This window comes from Phyllobates terribilis, unplaced genomic scaffold (genome assembly GCF_046119375.1).
Source record: "Phyllobates terribilis strain yellow unplaced genomic scaffold, ASM4611937v1 Scaffold_3__8_contigs__length_932513732, whole genome shotgun sequence".
Classification (NCBI taxonomy): domain Eukaryota; kingdom Metazoa; phylum Chordata; class Amphibia; order Anura; family Dendrobatidae; genus Phyllobates; species Phyllobates terribilis.
In genome coordinates, this window is record NW_027362763.1 from 760,391,886 (window position 1) to 760,407,672 (window position 15,787).

Here is a 15,787-nt window from a genome sequence, read left to right on the forward strand (position 1 = left end):
GAGAATGTGCGTCGACTATAGACAAATCAACCGTATCACCCACAAAGACGCATATCCGCTGCCTAGAATAGAGAAGTCTTTAGCCGCACTAAAATCAGCTAACTTCTTTTCTACTTTGGACCTTACTAGCGGGTACTGGCAGGTTCCTGTGGCAGAGGCTGACAAGGAGAAGACCGCCTTCACCACCCCGATGGGACTGAGCGAGTTCAACTGTATGCCTTTCGGGCTCTGTAACGCACCAGGGACCTTCCAGCGGCTGATGGAATGCTGTCTAGGGCACCGAAACTTCGAGACGGTCCTCCTTTACCTGGACGACGTGATCGTCTATTCGAAGACCTACGAGGACCATCTCAAACACCTGGCTGAGGTGTTCGAAGCCCTGGCAGGCTATGGCCTGAAGGTGAAACCATCGAAGTGTCACCTGCTGAAACCAAAGGTCCAGTACCTAGGGCACGTGGTAAGCGCGGAAGGAGTGGCCCCCGACCCTGACAAGGTCACGGCAATCAAGAGCTGGCCAAGCCCCTCGAACATCAAAGAGGTGAGACAGTTTCTCGGGTTGGTAGGCTACTACCGAAGGTTCATCCCCGGGTTCACTAAGATGGCAGCTCCTATGCAGGACCTCCTGATCGGACAGTCTAAGTCCAGAAGTCAAAAGCCACCCTTCAAGTGGGATAAACCTGAAGAGGAGTCCTTCCGCCAGCTAAAGATGGCCCTCACGGGGGATGAGATCCTGGCCTACCCTGATTATGGTCAGCCTTTTATTCTCCACACGGACGCCAGTAATGTGGGACTGGGAGCCGTACTGTCCCAAAACCAACCGGGGAGAGAAAGGGTGATCGCGTACGCCAGCCGGAAGCTGAGGCCCACCAAGAGGAACCCGGAGAATTACAGCTCCTTCAAGCTAGAATTCTTGGCGGTGGTGTGGGCCCTGACGGAACGCTTCAAGCATTACCTGGCCTCCGCAAAGTTCACCGTGTACGCGGACAACAACCCGTTGACACACCTGGACAATGCAAGACTGGGTGCCCTGGAACAGCGGTGGATGGCCCGTCTCTCCAACTATGACTTCGTGATCAAGTACCGGGCAGGCAAAACCAATGCCAATGCGGACGCCCTATCAAGAATGCCTCACTTACCTGAGGGTGACGAAGACCCAGAAGAGCTGGAGGAGGTAGAACTCCCCGCGTTTCACCGGTATGGAGCCGCTCAACACTCTCACCCCGTGAAGGAGGAGGATCTAACAACCGTGATGATCAATCCCTTACCTCACCACAGCTGGGCCGAGACCCAAGATAGTGACCCTGCCATCCGTCTGGTGAAAGAACTGCTGACCCAGGAAGACGCCCGCATGGATCCGGATGCTCCAGAGGAAGCCAAGCAGCTGTGGAAGGAGAAGAGCAAGCTGTTCCTCTACGAAGGCAAGTTGTGCAGAAGGATTGTCAACCACCGGACGCACGAGTTGACCTGGCAAGTCGTGGTTCCAAGGCGGGATGCAGCTATGGTCCTGGGAGCTTACCATGACAGAGCGGGACACTTCGGTTGGAAGAAACTGGAGTTCCTGCTAAGAGGAAGGTTCTTTTGGGTCGGCATGAGAGGAGCTGTAGAAAAGTGGTGCAGAGACTGTGGCCCTTGTCACCTAAGGAGGAAGGACCGCACCAGCCAGAAGACACCCTTGAGGCCCATCGTCACCACGCAGCCTCTTGAGCTGGCAGCTCTAGACCACGTCAAGTTGGCTCCAAGCCGGTCAGGATACATCTATGCCCTGACAATCGTGGACCACTATTCCCGTTTTCTAGTGGTGGTCCCGGTAAAGGACTTGACAGCCCAAACAGCGGCCAGAGCCTTCCAGCAATACTTCTGCCGCCCACTCGGGTATCCGGAACAGGTCCTGACCGACCGGGGCCCAGCGTTCGAGGCTGAAATCTTCCAAGAGTTCTGCAACCTCTATGGCTGTAAGAAGATTCGGACAACGCCTTACCATCCACAAACCAACGGGATGTGTGAGAAGATGAACAATATAGTCATTGATCTCCTGAAGACGTTGCCCCTGGAGGAACGCAGCCTGTGGCCAGAAAAACTGCCGGACCTCATAGACCTATACAACAATATCCCGGTGAATGCTACAAACTGCACCCCGGCTTACCTGATGCGAGCCAGACCAGGTAAGCTGCCCGTAGACCTGGAGATGGGAGTCCTGACGCCTGAGGACACCTCCCCGGATGCAGACTGGGATACGGAAAGGCAACTGCAGTACAAGAAGGTACAGGAGAGTGTGGAGAAGAGCCTGGCCCAGGTGAGAGAGAGGCAAGAAAAACTCTTCAATCAACACGCCCCTGCTGGTCCCCTAGAACCTGGTGAGCAAGTCCTGAAGCGGAAGAGAAGGCTACATAAGTTGGACGACCAGTGGGAAAGGGAACCCTACACCGTACTGCAGTCTGATCACGACAACCCGAAGGTGTGCGTGATCACCAAGGACGGAGGAGAAACCACTAGCACCGTCTCCAGAGACCACCTCAAAAGATGCCCCGAGCAACTCCGTAGTGCAGAAGAGGATTAGAGTGACCTTGAACCCACAGAGGACAAGGAAGAAATGATCAGCACCGTTCTCGGAGAGTTCCCTCAGTCCTGGACTCGCATAAATGATGCCATAGTGGTACCCGTCCTGCATTTCCTGCAACCGGCACAGCAACAACCAACACAAGAGCCGGAAGGTGAAGAGGAGCAAGCGGTTCCAGAGGCAGAAGAGCCTGTACCAGCAGCCCAGGAGAGTCAACCCTCTGCTGACAGTGAGCCTGCCATGCCTGCGGTAAGCCAAAGAACCCACAGACTGCTGCCTGCCCTACCTGTACACCCAGCTGGTAGCTGTACCCCTAACGCTAGTGGGGAAAGCCAGGTTGGTCCACCACCAGACAGTGGGTTAAGGAGGTCAACCAGGAGCACAAAGGGGCAGATACCCGCTCGCTGGAGAATATAGGGTGCACTAAGATTGTAAATAACCCTGTTTCTAAATGTTGAATTGTTTGCCAAGTTACATGCTTGTTTGGTAATTCTGTGTTTCAGTTTCTTGCAGCTACCGTAAGGACTCAAAGGTTATGGACTTTTTATAACCGGGACCTTGTATGGACTGAGTTTGGAGCCTAACCAAGGAATGAACTAAGACTGTAAAGGACCTGGGGTCCTGGTTAAGGCTCCCCGTTGTGCTGGTGATATGGACACCTGGTCACAGGCCACACTGTGACCTTAAGAACTCAATCTGTGCGTCGTTTGTCTACTAATGTTTTATAGTCATGTATATTATCCTTGTTTATTGTTTAGTCCCGGAGTACTAAATTTCACTAGGGGGGAATGTGTCACCCTGGCCTGGATGCCACAAGTGTAATTAAAGCTGTGTCTGAGAGCAAGGGGGAGGTTCTCTAGTCAGGGGAACATTAGCATGCAATGCCTCCTGTCTCAGGCCAGTAGGGGGAGCTGGCTGCCCCTATAAAAGCTGGTACTGGGGGCAGGGTTAGGGAGAACTTGATGGCCTGTCTCAGCACTGAGACTTGTCCCAGAGCAGAGCAGGGACAGACAGTTGCACTGCACCTAAGAGGAAGTGTGACAGGAGGAGAGCCACAAGCCAGAGACAAGAGGCGAAGCAAGCCTGTCTTGGCAGATAAGAGACTGACTTTACCAGACTTTGGTGTCTGAGGCTGGGAGGATTCTACATCCTCCAGCAGATAACCAGTTCGCAAGGGACTGTATATTCCTTGGCCTAAGAAGCCTGGAGGCCCTGCCACAACCGAAGGGACCAGTAAAGCCGTACAAGGCTGGGAGCAGAAAGGAACCCACGTCGCAGGCCATACAGGCGAGAATACACGGAAAGCTTGGAAACGTGGGCTGTTACCCTATAACGAGGAAATAGCCAGAAGGAGCGCAGAAAGCACGGTAGGCCTACACCCTCACCCTGACCAGGGCCAATTTCCCCGTTGCTCTCAGACATCCAGGTCCCCTCCTAGCTGGGACTGTTTATGGGTCAGTTTACCTGTTTCAGTAAAGACCCTGGACTGCAACCTATTGTCTGTATGCTCCTTCGCGCCTCCAGCACTACCGGTACTGGGACTCTCACCACCATCACTCCCACCATCCACTACACTGCCCTGGGGCCGCACTCTTCCCGTGGGGAGTCACACCATCCCAGCAGCGGCGGTACCTAATGACCGCAAATCCACGGGTGGCGTAGTCGGACATAATCAATAGCACATAACGGACTACCACTGGCCTGACCACCCTGAGCCACGGAACTGGGTTGCCACTACTACCCCCATCGTTCCCTATTGCCCGGATCCGAGTACCCCACGGCCCAGGGGGCGAGTCATACCCTCTTAGGCCGGTTTCACGCATCCGTCTATTTCCGATACCGGAATACCGGTACCGGAGATATCCTTGTCTCGTGTGTCCGTGTGTGTCACACATGTGACAACCGTGTGCCGCACGTGTGCTGCATTAGGAGCACATCGCATCCGTGTGCGGTATGTGTTTACACGGACCCATTGACTTGAATGGGTCTGTGTGATCCGTGCTGTCGTCCAAAAATGGACATGTCAATGTGTGGAGCACACGGACACACGGTATGTGGAAACACACTGCCATGTGCGCAGATCCATTCATTTGAATCACATCACACTTATACTAACAGGTGTGCTGGCCCATGATTTTGGTCTTGCTTTACTTTCTTGTACTTGTTACATTTGGGGGTATGGCCTCTCCCCTTTGGGGTATGCACCTTGTTTTTTTAGCTTTCCACAGACTGGTGTAAAACACAGTCAATTGCAGGTCTTGCTCTGCACCTGTTTATTTTGTGGTGAAATACTTGAGTTAGGAATAGTGATGAGCGAGCGTGTATTGTTAACTTTTTAAGCACGCACCTGTCGCCGAGTATTTGCTGTGTGCTCTGCATCTATGTGAGTGTCGCCGCAGCTGCATGGGTCACTGCTGTTAGACAGCTGTGACACATGCAGGGATTGCCTGTTTGTTAGGCAATCCCTGCATGGGTCACAGCTGTCTAACACATGTGACACATGCAGCCACGGCGACACTAACATAGATGCTGAGCACGCCGCAAATACTCGGCGAGCACCCGAGAGAGCACCCATGCACACCGGGAGGGCGCGGGGGCGCTCCTGCAACACACCTGCTCAAGGCCATGCATTATGAAAGCCGTATCCAACTCTGAACCTACTCAGCCCTGAAGCCACTGCACCATTACTGCCTTACACGTGGCTGTATATGAATAAGACACTGGTGGGTCAAAACGTTATTTATTACAGTCGCATGTCCTGCACCTTCTTCTTCATGTGCAAATGTGCAATCACTATTTGTGTTTAATAAACTTTATTGCATTGAAAATCTACAGCTGAGAGTGTGCGGTGAATCTCTACCTACTCATCTTGTGGTTATACTCCACCTCCCCAGCACCTCAATCACTCTGCAGAGTGCACGCCAACATTCTCTAAAAACGTCAAAATCTTCCACTGATCTGAGCGCTGGAAACTGACGGATAGGCGTGGCTCTCCATGTGGGTAGACAGGGCTTGCCATGTGTGTGGGCATGTCTCCATTCAGGAGGATTCATGGCTGTTCCTGTGCATGCTGTTGCTGCAGACCCAGCCCCCCACTGTATCTGAATTCATACAACAGGCTGTACGTACATTTACACAAACTGTTGTACAGTGCTTTGAAAAACTATTCATACCCTGTTAACTTTCCACATTTTTTCATATTACATCCACAAACTTAAATATTTTTTACTTGCATTTTATGTGATATACCAACATAAAATAGCAAGTATTTGTGAAGTGTAACGGAAATTATACATGTTTTGCTAAATAATTAAAAAATATGAATCTGAAAATTGGGACGTTCATTTGTATTCAGCCCCCCTGTAATCTGATACCCCTAAATAAAATCCAGAGTGACCAATTGCCTCCAGTAGTCACATAATCACTGGGGAACACTTTTGATCATAATTTTTGTCGAGTTAGGCTATGTGCCCACGATGCAGAAATGAAGCAGAAAATTTCTGCAGCATTTCTGCATCTCCCTGGCAGAAAAAAACGCATGCAGATTGACAAGCACTTTCCAGGCGATAGCATCACTTGGAAAGTGCTTGACAACTAGGTCACACTGTATAAATCAATGCAAACAGCATGGATTTATATAGTGTGAACCGTAAAAATTAAAACAAATAAAGCTATACTCACCCCCGAGGCCCCGGTGTGTGCAGCAGCGCTCGTTCCTGTCTGGTTCCCGGCTGCCCGCATATCACGAGACAGAGCGGTGAAGGGCCTGCGGTCACATGACTGTGACGTCACCGAAGGTCCTTCAGCGCTGCTGGCATTCAGAGAGAAGACGCCGGACAGGTGAGTATAAACTTTATTTGTTATTTTATTCTTTTTGTACAGGTACAATGGTACCCAGGTCTGGATGAGAGTCTCCTCTCCTCCAGAACTGGGTACCATCCGCACATATAGACGCATAGAAGCCGCTTGTAAAAATGTACAGTCGCGGTTTCTGTGCGTCTCAATGCAAGTCAATGGCGGGAGTTCTGCTGCACTTCCGCAAAATTAAATGACATGCTGCGGATTTTTGTACGTAGCATAAACGCTGCGGAAAAATCCGCAGCATGTGCATAGAACATGCGGAATCCCCTTGGGGACCATGGGGTGCGGATTACCTAGCGTTTCACAAGCGTTTCCGCTGCGGAAATTCCGCAGCATAAACGCTTGAAAAACACTACGTGGGCACCCAGCCTTAGTTTTTTATGCAGATTTAGGCTAAAATTGGCCTGCTGATTTCAAAACTGTTAATTTTCTTCTATCAGGTCAGTTTTTTTCTTTACAGCTTCTCTTAATGCGATTACTCTAGGATGGATCGAGGGTAGCACTAGTGCTCTCCTATTGGCCTAGAGCAAACCACCCTCAAGTGGGGAGGGGTGGAGGACGACCTTGGTGATTGGCAACAGGTTGTTATTTGTCTAGACTATTCAGTTACACATGAGACAATGTGGCGAGAGGTTGTGTGCCGCTCTATATAGTGAAACGTAATCCAAAAGTCTGTATACAAGGGGTTAGCAGAATTTATTTTTTTATCTACACATTTATATCCTTTTTTTTAGATCACGTCTGTCTCTGCTATTTCTCATCGTAAGTGCCTAAGCTGTCCTGATTCCTTTTGCTATATCTATGTCAGTTTCAATTTGTGGTCAAAAGACAAACATCAGAGCATTTGTCAATCAGCCTATTTTGCATATTTCAAAGTAAAACTTGGTGATCAAGATAAGTTTTGGGCCTCTCACAAGGTGTGCAAGCAGTGTGTAAAGAGTTTATGAATGTGAACGGAAGAAACATGTTATAAAATGTCATTTGGAATCCCTATGGATTGGCAAGAGCCAAGAGATCATTCCAGTAACTGTTACTTTTGTAAAGGGAAAACTTCAGGATATACCAAGAAAAATAAATATAAACTAGAGTGTCCTAGTGTACCATTAGCTATACATCCAGTGCCTCTTTCAGCTAAATTCCCAGTACCAGTTTTCCTTGAACTACCCTCTTTTCAAGAACAGTATTATGGTGAAGCGATGATGAAGATTTTGAAATTGAAGATGTGTCAGTTCGTAAGAGATTTGACCAGCATGAGTTGAACGATTTGGCATGGGATTTAATAATCAAAAAAGGGTTCAGAACTCCTAGCATCAAGACTGCACAAGAGAAACTTGCCTAAAAAAGGACCAAAGGTATCGTACTTTCAACCCAGAGAAAGTGCATTTCTGCATACGTTTGAAGTGACAGTGCCTTTGTGTATTCCCATAACATACATGGTTGGGAATTCCAATCTATAACTGAAATGAATGGCAACTGTTCATAGATAGCTTAAAGTGGAGCTTAAAGTATGTCCTCTTCCACAATGGCAATTTATTTGTTGCAGTCCTAATTGGCTTTTCAGCTTCTCTTTGAGAAGAATACGAAGACAAAAAGAGAGTCATTGAGTTGTTGCAATATCAAAAACACAATTGGATCATGTATGATGACCTTAAAATGGTATTCTTACTTCTTAGTCAGCAACACAGTGTAAGAAAGTAGGAGGTGAGGTCCTGGATGGCAGATATGTGTCACCAAGGTGGTTGGCCTTAGTAATGTAAAGTCTGTACCAGTAGCATTAGGTTACTGAGAGAGTTTTAATTTGACTTGATTTTGGGTCCAGGATTTAGCAACAACCAAAAGAGTCTGGGTGAAAAGGTAGTACCTATAAGCCTGGGGCTTACAGGCCTAATAGCAGCTGGGTTAGCTCAGCAGTGCGGAGTTTGATGGTCCACAGATTCGACAGCTCATCAAAGATGAACATTTAATCAGGACAATGTTACAACTCCAAAAGAATGCTTGGTTATCATTCAAAAACCTTGTCAATGACTTTCTTGGAAATCCTTGAGCAAACAATTACACCAAAATCTTCCAGAAAGTCTTGGAGAGTTGCAAAATGCTTGGCTGCAGCATGAACATCAAGATGCATTTTCGGCATTGCCATCTTGCTAACTTCCCTGAAAACCTTGGTGCAGTCTGTGATAAGCAAAGTGAATGATTCCACCAAGATTTGAGGGTCATGTAGGGACTGTGTCAGGGTAGATGGGAGTACATACAGTATGATGGCTAACTATTGTTGGAGCATCAGGCAAGATTGTCCACAGATTGGACACTCCAGGAAAAGCTATAAGCATACATTGTTACTTTACCTGCTACCTAACTTTACTACTTGCACACAATTTGACTTACAGTAACAATATATCCTTTGTATGAACAAAATAGCTTTAAATAAACATCACATTATTGCATTATTATTATATTATTTTTTATTGTATGTACATTTTGTATGGTTTTGGAGACAAAAGGGAGGATATCCAGTAGCTTAAAAAGTTGTTGCGATAGAGAAAAACTGGGGTCTCGTTGGATTCAGAAACCAACGTTAGTCAAAAACAAGTGACAGATCTAACTCAATGAAAATTGTGTTCCCCAGTAAATTTAGTCCACCTGTGTGTAATTTATTCTCAGTATGACTACAGATGTTCTGTGAAGGCCTCTCTGAAGGTTTGTTTGAGAACATTAAGGAACACACCAGACAGGTCAGGGATAAAGTTGTGGAGAAAAGTAAAGCAGGGTTAGGTTATAAAAAAATAGCCCAAGTTCTGAACATCTCAAGGACCACTGTTCAATCCATCATCCAAAAATGAAAAGAGTTGGCACAACTGCAAACCTACTAAGACATGGCCGTCCATCTAAACTGACATCCCAAGCAAGGAGAGCACTAATTAGAGAAGCAGCCAAGAGACCAATTGTCATTCTGGAAGAGCTGCAGAGATCCACAGCTCGGGTGGGAGAACATACTGCAAGAGCTACAATGGAATGGTTTAGATCAAAGCATATTCATGTGTGTAAATGGCCCAGTCACAGTCCAGACCTAAATCTCATTGAGAATCTGTGGCAAGACTTGAGATTGCAAAGAAAAATGGGCAAAAATTTCAGTCTCTAGATATGTAAAGCATGTAGAAACATGCTCCAAAAGACTTGCAGTGGTAATTGCAGCAAAAGGTGGTCCTACAAGTATTGACTCATGGCGGCTGAATACAAATGCACGTCACAATTTTCAGATGTAGATAAAATTTTTAGAAAACCATGTATCATTTCCTTTACAATTCACAAATACTTGCTGCTTTGTATTTTTATAACACACAAAACCCAAACAGTAAGTATTTAGGCTGCGTGCCCACTATGCATTTTTCAAGCATTTTTGCCGTGGAATTTCCGCAGCGAAAACGCCCGAAAAACGCTTGGTAATATGTGCCCCATGGTCCCCAATGATAATGCTGTGCACATGCTGCGGAAATTTCCGCTGCGGATTATCATTGCAGAAAAATATGCAGCATGTCCATTAATTTTGCGGACAGGCAGCGTAATTGCCGCCATTGACTTGCATTGAAATGCTTAATATCCGTGACAACACATTTGCACACACGGATATTAAGCGATTCTTTGTGCGGATGGTACCCAGATCTGGAGAAGAGGAGACTCTCATCCAGACCTGGGTACCATAGAACCTGTTAAACAAAGAATTTAAAATAAAAAATAAAGATTATACTTACCTTCTGATGGCCCCCGGTCTCCTCAGCGATGCGTCCGGTCTCTTGTATGGGTCGCGGTGGTGTGAGGACCTGCCATGACGTCATTGAGTCATGTGACAGGTCACGCGACCGCTGACGTCGGCGGTCGCGTGACCTGTCACATGACTCAATGACGTCATTGCATGTCCTTTCACACCACCGCGAGCCGTACAACAGGCCAGTCGGAGTGGAGAAAAGACCGGGGGCCATCGGAAGGTAATTCTTTTTTTTTAACTATTACTTGGTCCCACTATATAAATCCATGCCGGTTGCATGGATTTATATACAGTGCCTACAAGTAGTATTCAACCCCCTGCAGATTTAGCTGGTTTGATAAGATGCAAATAAGTTAGAGCCTTCAAACTGCAAACGAGAGTAGGTTTTATGAACAGAAGCATAAATCTTACAAACCAAAAAGTTATGTTGCTCAGTTGAATTTTATTAAATTTTAAACATAAAAGTGTGGGTCAATTATTATACAACCCCTATGTTTAATATTTTGTGGAATAAACCTTGTTTGCAATTACAGCTAATAATCGTCTTTTATAAGACCTGATCAGGCCAGCACAGGTCTGTGGAGTTATCTTGGCCCACTCCTCCATGCAGATCTTCTCCAAGTTATCTAGGTTCTTTGGGTGTCACATGTGGACTTTATTCTTGAGCTCCTTCCACAAGTTTTCAATTGGGTTAAGGTCAGGAGACTGACTAGGCCACTCCAACACCTTGACTTTTTCCCTATTGATCCAGGCCTTGGTTTTCTTGGCTGTGTGCTTTGGGTCGTTGTCTTGTTGGAAGATGAAATTACGACCCATCTTAAGATCCTTGATGGAGGAGCGGAGGTTCTTGGCCAAAATCTCCAGGTAGGCCGTGCTATCCATCTTCCCATGGATGCGGACCAGATGGCCAGGCCCCTTGGCAGAGAAACAGCCCCACAGCATGATGCTGCCACCACCATGCTTGACTGTAGGGATGGTATTCTTGGGGTCGTATGCAGTGCCATCCAGTCTCCAAACGTCACGTGTGTGGTTGGCACCAAAGATCTCGATCTTGGTCTCATCAGACCATAGAACCTTGAACCAGTCTGTCTCAGAGTCCTCCAAGTGATCATGAGCAAACTGTAGACGAGCCTTGACATGATGCTTTGAAAGTAAAGGTACCTTACGGGCTCGTCTGGAACGGAGACCATTGCGGTGGAGTACGTTACTTATGGTATTGACTGAAACCAATGTCCCCACTGCCATAAGATCTTCCCGGAGCTCCTTCCTTGTTGTCCTTGGGTTAGCCTTGACTCTTCGGACAAGCCTGGCCTCGGCACGGGAGGACACTTTCAAAGGCTGTCCTGGCCGTGGAAGGCTAACAGTAGTTCCATAAGCCTTCCACTTACGGATGATGCTCCCAACAGTGGAGACGGGTAGGCCCAACTCCTTGGAAAGGGTTTTGTACCCCTTGCCAGCCTTGTGACCCTCCACGATCTTGTCTCTGATGGCCTTGGAATGCTCCTTTGTCTTTCCCATGTTGACCATGTCTGAGTGCTGTTCACAAGTTTGGGGAGGGTCTTAAATACTCAGAAAAGGCTGGCAAAAGAGATCTTTAATCCACACATGTGAAGCTCATTATTCTTGGTGCCTGAACTACTTCTTAATACTTTAGGGGGACCAAACAGAATTCTTGTGGTTTGAGGGGTTGAATAATAAATGACACTCTGAATTAACTTTTTACGTTTTAAAAAAAAAAAGATAATAAAAAATTAAAAAAAATTTGCTGCAGTGCATTTCCCACTTCCAGGCTGATCTACAGTACAAATGTCACAATGCCAAGTTAATTCCGCATGTGTCAACCAGCTAAATCTGCAGGGGGTTGAATACTACTTGTAGGCACTGTAGTGTGACCAAGTTGTCAAGCACTTTTCCAAGTGATGCTAAAATCGCTTGGAAAAGCGCTTGATAACCCGCATGCAGAAATGCATGCCAAAACGCTTGACAAACGCTTCTACCTGGCGGGAAAAACACATGTATAATCCGTATGCGGTTTTCCTGCCAGGGAGAAGCGGAAAAATATATATGACGCGCCCCCTGGGCCTGTGCTGTGCTGCTGTGCAGGGGGAATACCCGGAGCCGGAGCCGGATCGCTGGGGGTTGTAGTCTCCGTGTGGCGGTGACCCGGTCCGTGCCCAGGGTGGTCAAACCAGTGGCAGTCTATTTGTATTGTAATAAGTGTCCGACTACGCCACCCGTGGATTGCGGTCAGTGGGGACCGCCGCTGCACTGCCGACCGCTGAGGCTGATGTTGGTTGCGCAGCTGAGTATGGGATAACTCCCCACGGGAGGAGTATTGCCTCAGGGCAGCTAATGTGGATGATGGTGGTAGTGATGGTGAGAGGGTCCCAGTGCTAATGGTGCAGGTGCGGCAAGGAATCACAGAGACTTGTAATTGCAGTTTCCAAAGCTTTACTCACGGTTGTTATTCAGGTCAATGCTGCAGGCGATGACTGCCCAAGCCGTGCTGCGTCCACCAGGTGAGGGACTCGGTCAACTCCCAGGCAATTCCAGAGCGTGGTTCAAAGCTCCCCTCTCTTCCTTTCTACTGGCCGTCCCCACCAGTGACCCACCTTTGTCCAGCTTCCTCGGGCCTTCTGTTGGCGAAACCTCTCTCCGGTTTCCCTGACCCTATGCGGTATGCCTTTCTGGTGGATGTAGTGAGGGGTCGCACCAAGATGTGGTCACAACCTCCGGTTTTGGCTGAGGATTAGTCGCCTCCACCAATTTGGGTTCCGGTACCCTATTCTGCCAACCCTTCACCCAGTATCTCCTCTGGGCATATGGGGTTCCTTCTGCCTTCGTGTCTCTGGGCCTTTCTTTGTGTTCCTTGCTTCCTTTCTCCTCTGTTCCAGTTCCTTTCTTACTTTCCTTTCTGTTCCTCCTCCTCTCTCTCTCTGCTGCTTCTGGCCTCCACTCCAGGCCTGCCTCTGGAGCTGGGCCCAGACTGAGCCACAGCTCCCTGTCAGCCCTCTCTGGCTGAGCTCCTCTCCTTTTCTCCTCCTGACTGAACTGGCTGAACTTGACCCTGTTCTAAGATGGTGCCCACCTTTTATACCTCCTTCTGACACCCGATCCCAGGTGACTAGCAACCAATGGGCTCCTACCTATGCCCAGAAACCCACCCCTATCTGCTCCTACACCACTGGGTATTCCACCCCCCTCCCCACTCCAGCCAGGAACAGAAGCTGTCGTGCCTGCACTCTGTCTAGTGGGAGCACCGTTGGTCTGTTCCTCGGAAATGGGGTGTGTGTGGTGCATGCAGCTTACTGAGTCCTGGTCCACACTCCATCCTTACCCGGGAGTGGAATATCACACCTCTGGACTGAGGTGCAATACCCCTGTAGCAGCCGAGCCCTCGGGGTGCTACATATACACCCTACTGTATACTCTCTATTATATGAATGCATTCATTTCTTTCTCCCCATCCAATACTACCACAGCGTTGAACGACTACTTTTCTAGCAGCAGCGCAATCAACCAGAAAAGTCCATCTCCTTTTATTCCCCAATATATTTATAGATGAAGATTTCCTTCTATTCGCAGGTGTGACTGCAGCAGCTGTACACTCTACAGGCATATAATGGGGTTGTGACATGCACAACCTGATCAGGTGAGCACCCCCCTCACCTCCCCCTAACTTCCTCTACCCTATACTGTATCACTCTATGTGCACTTGTATCTCTTTTTTTCTCTCCTACATTGAGAAATTAAACTGTGAACTTGCAGTCCGGAGATACCCTGTGGTCTGACAGGAAGCTGAATGTGGTAATCGTCTCCTTCCTGCCAAGCAATGAGCTGCTTGTAGAGCAGAATAGAGATGACTGTACAATCATTTTAATGAACATTATACCTTCCATTGAAAATGCACAAAATGTCTCATATGACAATTAAAAATGATAAAGGAATATATAAAGAAATTTTTATCTATGTGATCCAAAGAATCAGCATCTCACTGTCCTGTGTCTGGCTGCAATACAACCAGCTGCAGTATGAGCCACCCTCACATTTCTATGGGAACTCATACTGTATATAGGAGGCTATATGTGACGCGCCCCTGGGCCTGTGTCGCGCTGCGTTGCGCACGCGGGAGCTTACCCGGAGCCGGATCTGTTGAGGGTTGTAGTCTCATGGCGGTGACCCGGTCCGTGCCCAGGGAGTCAAACTGAGCGGCGATGTATCAGCGGTAGATGTTGGACGACTACGCCACCCGTTGAGTACAGCTAAGGAGCTGCTGCTGCAGGGCAGACCGCTGAGGCCGGTGGTAGGATTGTGCAGCGTGATAGTATAACCCCCAACGGGAGGGGTATGGCCTCAGGGCAGCCGACGTGGATGATGGGGGTAGCAGGAACCACTCGGAGACGGTACGGTGTAGTTCAGGGTCTTTACTGGTGACAAAGATAGACCCTCCCGGAGTACTGGCTAGCGATTGGGGCCTGGTCAGTCCTTGAGCAGATGGGATCTCCCCTGGCCAGGCGGAGTTGTAGGCCTCCCAAACTAACTGTACTCTTCTGGCTACCTTGCTAGAGGCGGGTATAAGTAGCCCACGTCCCTCAGTGTACCGTGTGGTGCTCACCCGTATGGCCGGTGACTCGGGGCCTTCTAGTAGCTTCCGCTCCACGACGGCGGTGCTGGTCCCATGCGTGTGACCGTGCCTTCGGGTTTCTTGGCCAGAGGACCTGGAATCCCCTGCCTGACGGATTCTGCTGCTGGGTAGGAGTTAGTCCCCACAGCCTCGGACTCCGGGTCCGGTAAGAAATCTTCTCAGTCAGGGCGAGCTCTGCAGCTGCCAGCCCCTGACTCCTTGTAACACTGCTCCCACAGAGCTCCTGATGTTCTGTTCCTATATTTGCTTCTTTTCTCTGTCTCTACTTCTTCTCTACTCACTAACCCTGCCTCAGCCCCAGTTTTATATAGGGGAAGTTCTTCCCCTCCCAGGACTGTGCAGGAGGTGTGGCATGCATCGGATTCCTGACCAAGAGACCTCCCACCTGCTCTCAGACGTAATATCTCTATCACTGTGGCAACCAGACCCCTGGGGTGTCACATTCCCCCCTAGTGAAATTTAGTACTCCGGGACTAAACATATTTTAGAAAAACATAACAAGATATAACAATAACAATACAATAAAGAAACACATAAAGGTGGTCACGGCATGTCCGTAACCGGGTGCAGTCTTTGAAGAAAGCAAGGTGTCCATTTCACCAAAACAGGGAGACGTAACCAGGTAGGGGTCTGTCCTGCCCCGAGTCCTTAACAGTCTTTAGTCCGTCCTGGGTTACGCTCCAACTATGTACACAGGATTCCCGGTAAATCCACCAAAGACTCCTATAAACAACTAGAAACACATAATTATACACAAGCAACAAGAAAAACAGGTAACCACAAATAAAACAATTTATACACTTCAAATCCTCCAACGTGCGGGTAACTGGCCTCTAGTGGCCCTAGTGGACCTACGGAGCTGACTGTCTGGCCCTGAACTACAGGGTGTAGGAGCTGTCAAGGGTAAATTGGGCAGCTGTCTATGGGCCCTTTGGCTCACTAGGGATATGGCAGGCTCACT